The 8,209-nt window shown below is 42.3% G+C and overlaps 9 non-coding genes across 9 annotated transcripts; all 9 read left to right on the forward strand.

The window, feature by feature from the left end:
* The first annotated feature begins 402 nt into the window (after positions 1–402).
* trnap-ugg lies at positions 403–474 on the forward strand. Its single transcript has one exon. It is a non-coding gene; the product is annotated as a tRNA-Pro (tRNA).
* An 855-nt stretch (positions 475–1,329) lies between these two features.
* Positions 1,330–1,401, forward strand: trnap-ugg. The gene has a single exon. It is a non-coding gene; the product is annotated as a tRNA-Pro (tRNA).
* An 862-nt stretch (positions 1,402–2,263) lies between these two features.
* trnap-ugg lies at positions 2,264–2,335 on the forward strand. The gene has a single exon. It is a non-coding gene; the product is annotated as a tRNA-Pro (tRNA).
* A 566-nt stretch (positions 2,336–2,901) lies between these two features.
* trnap-ugg lies at positions 2,902–2,973 on the forward strand. Its single transcript has one exon. It is a non-coding gene; the product is annotated as a tRNA-Pro (tRNA).
* Positions 2,974–3,829: 856 nt separating this feature from the next.
* On the forward strand, positions 3,830–3,901 carry trnap-ugg. The gene has a single exon. It is a non-coding gene; the product is annotated as a tRNA-Pro (tRNA).
* An 841-nt stretch (positions 3,902–4,742) lies between these two features.
* On the forward strand, positions 4,743–4,814 carry trnap-ugg. Its single transcript has one exon. It is a non-coding gene; the product is annotated as a tRNA-Pro (tRNA).
* An 851-nt stretch (positions 4,815–5,665) lies between these two features.
* Positions 5,666–5,737, forward strand: trnap-ugg. The gene has a single exon. It is a non-coding gene; the product is annotated as a tRNA-Pro (tRNA).
* An 815-nt stretch (positions 5,738–6,552) lies between these two features.
* trnap-ugg lies at positions 6,553–6,624 on the forward strand. Its single transcript has one exon. It is a non-coding gene; the product is annotated as a tRNA-Pro (tRNA).
* An 846-nt stretch (positions 6,625–7,470) lies between these two features.
* On the forward strand, positions 7,471–7,542 carry trnap-ugg. The gene has a single exon. It is a non-coding gene; the product is annotated as a tRNA-Pro (tRNA).
* Positions 7,543–8,209: the final 667 nt, after the last annotated feature.

Here is an 8,209-nt window from a genome sequence, read left to right on the forward strand (position 1 = left end):
GACTGAGAAGCATCCAGTGCAAAATGTGTGACATTTCTAATTTAAAACTGAGAGATTCCAATGTTTTTTTTTTTTTTTATTCACATACCGGTGCGTCAATCGGATCAAATGAAATGAGATCCAATTGATTTTGATGTCTACTTTTTAATTGTTAAAATCTACATTTAGCTCTTTCTTCATTTGTTTCTTGCTGTTACAGCTAATGAAGATTGAATCTGAAAGACTCAGCAGATGAATTACAGAGTATTTGAACTGAAACCTGGTCAACTGCTTGGAAGATAGCTATGCTCACAAGTATACCACCAACACTCACGTGATCACTGTGGCCTGGCAACATCGACCTGTCAATGCATATTCTCACCGTCATTGCTGGCGACTGCAAAACAATGTCTTGAAATAAATGGCTCGTTGGTCTAGGGGTATGATTCTCGCTTTGGGTGCGAGAGGTCCCGGGTTCAAATCCCGGACGAGCCCTTTTGAAGAGCCTTTAACAATACAGGCGGATCTTGGGCAACTGGTTGGAGGGGCGACTGCTACCACTGGAGCGCAGGACCAGGTGGACAAGTGATTAAGGCAATGGACTGCTAATCCATTGTGCTCTGCACTAGTGGGTTCAGCATCGCACAACATGTATTAATTTCTTCCTTGGTTTAAAAACCTGTCCTTTTACCGGGACATAGGTTACCTTCAGACGAGTCCCTTGACACTTGTGGGGGTCGTAGAGCAAAACTGAGAACAGCATTGTGTTTGTGAGAGTCTCCCCTTTCCAAAGAATGGGCAAACTATTTTGTAGGTCAAACCGTTCTGAAGCTATAGACATTTGTATGAGAAAGATTTTAGGGATGTGTCATGTTTTGACAAACATTGCTCTCGCTCTGCCACATTTCACCAAAAATGCAGAGGTGTAACATCAGCATTATGGTAGGACTGAGAAGCATCCAGTGCAAAATGTGTGACATTTCTAATTTAAAACTGAGAGATTCCAATGTTTTTTTTTTTTTTTTATTCACATACCGGTGCGTCAATCGGATCAAATGAAATGAGATCCAATTGATTTTGATGTCTACTTTTTAATTGTTAAAATCTACATTTAGCTCTTTCTTCATTTGTTTCTTGCTGTTACAGCTAATGAAGATTGAATCTGAAAGACTCAGCAGATGAATTACAGAGTATTTGAACTGAAACCTGGTCAACTGCTTGGAAGATAGCTATGCTCACAAGTATACCACCAACACTCACGTGATCCACTGTGGCCTGGCAACATCGACCTGTCAATGCATATTCTCACCGTCATTGCTGGTGACTGCAAAACAATGTCTTGAAATAAATGGCTCGTTGGTCTAGGGGTATGATTCTCGCTTTGGGTGCGAGAGGTCCCGGGTTCAAATCCCGGACGAGCCCTTTTGAAGAGCCTTTAACAATGTGAGACAGGCGGATCTTGGGCAACTGGTTGGAGGGGCGACTGCTACCACTGGAGCGCAGGACCAGGTGGACAAGTGATTAAGGTAATGGACTGCTAATCCATTGTGCTCTGCACTAGTGGGTTCAGCATCGCACAACATGTATTAATTTCTTCCTTGGTTAAAAAACCTGTCCTTTTACCGGGACATAGGTTACCTTCAGACGAGTCCCTTGACACTTGTGGGGGTCGTAGAGCAAAACTGAGAACAGCATTGTGTTTGTGAGAGTCTCCCCTTTCCAAAGTGGGCAAACTATTTTGTAGGTCAAACCGTTCTGAAGCTATAGACATTTGTATGAGAATACAGATTTTAGGGATGTGTCATGTTTTGACAAACATTGCTCTCGCTCTCTGCCACATTTCACCAAAATGCAGAGGTGTAACATCAGCAGTTATGGTAGGACTGAGAAGCATCCAGTGCAAAATGTGTGACATTTCTAATTTAAAACTGAGAGATTCCAATGTTTTTTTGTTTTTTTATTCACATACCGGTGCGTCAATCGGATCAAATGAAATGAGATCCAATTGATTTTGATGTCTACTTTTTAATTGTTAAAATCTACATTTAGCTCTTTCTTCATTTGTTTCTTGCTGTTACAGCTAATGAAGATTGAATCTGAAAGACTCAGCAGATGAATTACAGAGTATTTGAACTGAAACCTGGTCAACTGCTTGGAAGATAGCTATGCTCACAAGTATACCACCAACACTCACGTGATCCACTGTGGCCTGGCAACATCGACCTGTCAATGCATATTCTCACCGTCATTGCTGGCGACTGCAAAACAATGTCTTGAAATAAATGGCTCGTTGGTCTAGGGGTATGATTCTCGCTTTGGGTGCGAGAGGTCCCGGGTTCAAATCCCGGACGAGCCCTTTTGAAGAGCCTTTAACAATGTGAGACAGGCGGATCTTGGGCAACTGGTTGGAGGGGCGACTGCTACCACTGGAGCGCAGGACCAGGTGGACAATGATTAAGGTAATGGAACTGCTAATCCATTGTGCTCTGCACTAGTGGGTTCAGCATCGCACAACATGTATTCATTTCTTTCTTTCCTTGGTTAAAAACTAAAGAAATCACCTTTTACCGCGTGACCAGAGTGTTTTTTTTTTTTTTATTCACATACCGGTGCGTCAAATCGGATCAATGAAATGAGATCCAATTGATTTTGATGTCTATACTTTTTAATTGTTTAAATCTACATTTTAGCTCTTTCTTCATTTGTTTCTTGCTGTTACAGCTAATGAAGATTGAATCTGAAAGACTCAGAGATGAATTACAGAGTATTTGAACTGAAACCTGGTCAACTGCTTGGAAGATAGCTATGCTCACAAGTATACCACCAACACTCACGTGATCCACTGTGGCCTGGCAACATCGACCTGTCAATGCATATTCTCACCGTCATTGCTGGCGACTGCAAAAATGTCTTGAAATAAATGGCTCGTTGGTCTAGGGGTATGATTCTCGCTTTGGGTGCGAGAGGTCCCGGGTTCAAATCCCGGACGAGCCCTTTTGAAGAGCCTTTAACAATTGAGACAGGCGGATCTTGGGCAACTGGTTGAGGGGCGACTGCTACCACTGGAGGCAGGACCAGGTGGACAAGTGATTAAGGTAATGGACTGCTAATCCATTGTGCTCTGCACTAGTGGGTTCAGCATCGCACAACATGTATTAATTTCTTCCTTGGTTAAAAACCTGTCCTTTTACCGGGACATAGGTTACCTTCAGACGAGTCCCTTGACACTTGTGGGGGTCGTAGAGCAAAACTGAGAACAGCATTGTGTTTGTGAAGTCTCCCCTTTCCAAAGAATGGGCAAACTATTTTGTAGGTCAAACCGTTCTGAAGCTATAGACATTTGTATGAGAATACAGATTTTAGGGATGTGTCATGTTTTGACAAACATTGCTCTCGCTCTGCCACATTTCACCAAAAATGCAGAGGTGTAACATCAGCAGTTATGGTAGGACTGAGAAGCATCCAGTGCAAAATGTGTGACATTTCTAATTTAAAACTGAGAGATTCCAATGTTTTTTTTTTTTTTTTATTCAATACCGGTGCGTCAATCGGATCAAATGAAATGAGATCCAATTGATTTTGATGTCTACTTTTTAATTGTTAAAATCTACATTTAGCTCTTCTTCATTTGTTTTCTTGCTGTTACAGCTAATGAAGATTGAATCTGAAAGACTCAGCAGATGAATTACAGAGTATTTGAACTGAAACCTGGTCAACTGCTTGGAAGATAGCTATGCTCACAAGTATACCACCACCAACTCACGTGATCCACTGTGGCCTGGCAACATCGACCTGTCAATGCATTTCTCACCGTCATTGCTGGCGACTGCAAAACATGTCTTGAATAAATGGCTCGTTGGTCTAGGGGTATGATTCTCGCTTTGGGTGCGAGAGGTCCCGGGTTCAAATCCCGGACGAGCCCTTTTGAAGAGCCTTTAACAATGTGAGACAGGCGGATCTTGGGCAACTGGTTGGAGGGGCGACTGCTACCACTGGAGCGCAGGACCAGTGGACAAGTGATTAAGGTAATGGACTGCTAATCCATTGTGCTCTGCACTAGTGGGTTCAGCATCGCACAACATGTATTCATTTCTTCCTTGGTTAAAACCTGTCCTTTTACCGGGACAAGTCCCTTGACACTTGTGGGGGGTCGTAGAGCAAAACTGAGAACAGCATTGTGTTTGTGAGAGTCTCCCCTTTCCAAAGAATGGGCAAACTATTTTGTAGGTCAAACCGTTCTGAAGCTATAGACATTTGTATGAGAATACAGATTTTAGGATGTGTCATGTTTTGACAAAACATTGCTCTCGCTCTGCCACATTTCACCAAAATGCAGAGGTGTAACATCAGCAGTTATGGTAGGACTGAGAAGCATCCAGTGCAAAATGTGTGACATTTCTAATTTAAAACTGAGAGATTCCAATGTTTTTTTTGTTTTTTTTATCACATACCGGTGCGTCAATCGGATCAAATGAAATGAGATCCAATTGATTTTGATGTCTACTTTTTAATTGTTTAAATCTACATTTAGCTCTTTCTTCATTTGTTTCTTGCTGTTACAGCTAATGAAGATTGAATCTGAAAGACTCAGCAGATGAATTACAGAGTATTTGAACTGAAACCTGGTCAACTGCTTGGAAGATAGCTATGCTCACAAGTATACCACCAACACTCACGTGATCCACTGTGGCCTGGCAACATCGACCTGTCATGCATATTCTCACCGTCATTGCTGCGACTGCAAAACAATGTCTTGAAATAATGGCTCGTTGGTCTAGGGGTATGATTCTCGCTTTGGGTGCGAGAGGTCCCGGGTTCAAATCCCGGACGAGCCCTTTTGAAGAGCCTTTAACAATGTGAGACAGGCGGATCTTGGGCAACTGGTTGGAGGGCGACTGCTACCACTGGAGCGCAGGACCAGGTGGACAAGTGATTAAGGTAATGGACTGCTAATCCATTGTGCTCTGCACTAGTGGGTTCAGCATCGCACAACATGTATTAATTTCTTCCTTGGTTAAAAAACCTGTCCTTTTACCGTACCGGGACGAGTCCCTTGACACTTGTGGGGGTCGTAGAGCAAAACTGAGAACAGCATTGTGTTTGTGAGAGTCTCCCCTTTCCAAAGAATGGGCAAACTATTTTGTAGGTCAAACCGTTCTGAAGCTATAGACATTTGTATGAGAAGACAGATTTTAGGGATGTGTCATGTTTTGACAAACATTGCTTCTCGCTCTGCCACATTTCACCAAAAATGCAGAGGTGTAACATCAGCAGTTATGGTAGGACTGAGAAGCATCCAGTGCAAAATGTGTGACATTTCTAATTTAAAACTGAGAGATTCCAATGTTTTTTTTTTTTTTATTCACATACCGGTGCGTCAATCGGATCAAATGAAATGAGATCCAATTGATTTTGATGTCTACTTTTTAATTGTTAAAATCTACATTTAGTTCTTTCTTCATTTGTTTCTTGCTGTTACAGCTAATGAAGATTGAATCTGAAAGACTCAGCAGATGAATTACAGAGTATTTGAACTGAAACCTGGTCAACTGCTTGGAAGATAGCTATGCTCACAAGTATAACCACCAACACTCACGTGATCCACTGTGGCCTGGCAACATCGACCTGTCAATGCATATTCTCACCGTCATTGCTGGCGACTGCAAAACAATGTCTTGAAATAAATGGCTCGTTGGTCTAGGGGTATGATTCTCGCTTTGGGTGCGAGAGGTCCCGGGTTCAAATCCCGGACGAGCCCTTTTGAAGAGCCTTTAACAATACAGGCGGATCTTGGCAACTGGTTGGAGGGGCGACTGCTACCACTGGAGCGCAGGACCAGGTGGACAAGTGATTAAGGCAATGGACTGCTAATCCATTGTGCTCTGCACTAGTGGTTCAGCATCGCACAACATGTATTAATTTCTTCCTTGGTTAAAAAACCTGTCCTTTACCGGGACATAGGTTACCTTCAGACGAGTCCCTTGACACTTGTGGGGGTCGTAGAGCAAAACTGAGAACAGCATTGTGTTTGTGAGAGTCTCCCCTTTCCAAAGAATGGGCAAACTATTTTGTAGGTCAAACCGTTCTGAAGCTATAGACATTTGTATGAGAATACAGATTTTAGGGATGTGTCATGTTTTGACAAACATTGCTCTCGCTCTGTAGGACTGAGAAGCATCCAGTGCAAAATGTGTGACATTTCTAATTTAAAACTGAGAGATTCCAATGTTTTTTTGTTTTTTTATTCACATACCGGTGCGTCAATCGGATCAAATGAAATGAGATCCAATTGATTTTGATGTCTACTTTTTAATTGTTAAAATCTACATTAGCTCTTTCTTCTTTCTTCATTTGTTTCTTGCTGTTACAGCTAATGAAGATTGAATCTGAAAGACTCAGCAGATGAATTACAGAGTATTTGAACTGAAACCTGGTCAACTGCTTGGAAGATAGCTATGCTCACAAGTATACCACCAACACTCACGTGATCCACTGTGGCCTGGCAACATCGACCTGTCAATGCATATTCTCACCGTCATTGCTGGCGACTGCAAACAATGTCTTGAAATAAATGGCTCGTTGGTCTAGGGGTATGATTCTCGCTTTGGGTGCGAGAGGTCCCGGGTTCAAATCCCGGACGAGCCCTTTTGAAGAGCCTTTAACAATGTGAGACAGGCGGATCTTGGGCAACTGGTTGGAGGGGCGACTGCTACCACTGGAGCGCAGGACCAGGTGACAAGTGATTAAGGTAATGGACTGCTAATCCATTGTGCTCTGCACTAGTGGGTTCAGCATCGCACAACATGTATTAATTTCTTCCTTGGTTAAAAAACCTGTCCTTTTACCGGGACATAGTCCCTTGACACTTGTGGGGGTCGTAGAGCAAAACTGAGAACAGCATTGTGTTTGTGAGAGTCTCCCTTTCCAAAGAATGGGCAAACTATTTTGTAGGTCAAACCGTTTCTGAAGCTATAGACATTTGTATGAGAAGACAGATTTTAGGGATGTGTCATGTTTTGACAAACATTGCTCTCGCTCTGCCACATTTCACCAAAAATGCAGAGGTGTAACATCAGCAGTTATGGTAGGACTGAGAAGCATCCAGTGCAAAATGTGTGACATTTCTAATTTAAAACTGAGAGATTCCAATGTTTTTTTTATTTTTTTTTATTCACATACCGGTGCGTCAATCGGATCAAATGAAATGAGATCCAATTGATTTTGATGTCTACTTTTTAATTGTTAAATCTACATTAGCTCTTTCTTCATTTGTTTCTTGCTGTTACAGCTAATGAAGATTGAATCTGAAAGACTCAGCAGATGAATTACAGAGTATTTGAACTGAAACCTGTCAACTGCTTGGAAGATAGCTATGCTCACAAGTATACCCACCACACTCACGTGATCCACTGTGGCCTGGCAACATCGACCTGTCAATGCATATTCTCACCGTCATTGCTGGCGACTGCAAAACAATGTCTTGAAATAAATGGCTCGTTGGTCTAGGGGTATGATTCTCGCTTTGGGTGCGAGAGGTCCCGGGTTCAAATCCCGGACGAGCCCTTTTGAAGAGCCTTTAACAATGTGAGACAGGCGGATCTGGGCAACTGGTTGGAGGGGCGACTGCTACCACTGGAGCGCAGGGACCAGGTGGACAAGTGATTAAGGTAATGGACTGCTAATCCATTGTGCTCTGCACTAGTGGGTTCAGCATCGCACAACATGTATTAATTTCTTCCTTGGTTAAAAAACCTGTCCTTTTACCGGGACATAGGTTACCTTCAGACGAGTCCCTTGACACTTGTGGGGGTCGTAGAGCAAAACTGAGAACAGCATTGTGTTTGTGAGGTCTCCCCTTTCCAAAGAATGGGCAAACTATTTTGTAGGTCAAACCGTTCTGAAGCTATAGACATTTGTATGAGAAGACAGATTTTAGGGATGTGTCATGTTTTGACAAACATTGCTCTGCTCTGCCACATTTCACCAAAATGCAGAGGTGTAACATCAGCAGTTATGGTAGGACTGAGAAGCATCCAGTGCAAATGTGTGACATTTTTTTTTTTTTTTTCTAATTTAAACTGAGAGATTCCAATGTTTTTTTGTTTTTTTGTTATTCACATACCGGTGCGTCAATCGGATCAAATGAATGAGATCCATTGATTGTGATGTCTACTTTTTAATTGTTATAATCTACATTTAGCTCTTTCTTCATTTTGTTTCTTGCTGTTAC

The sequence above is a fragment of the Oncorhynchus mykiss genome, chromosome 15 (genome assembly GCF_013265735.2).
Source record: "Oncorhynchus mykiss isolate Arlee chromosome 15, USDA_OmykA_1.1, whole genome shotgun sequence".
Taxonomy (NCBI): Eukaryota; Metazoa; Chordata; class Actinopteri; order Salmoniformes; family Salmonidae; genus Oncorhynchus; species Oncorhynchus mykiss.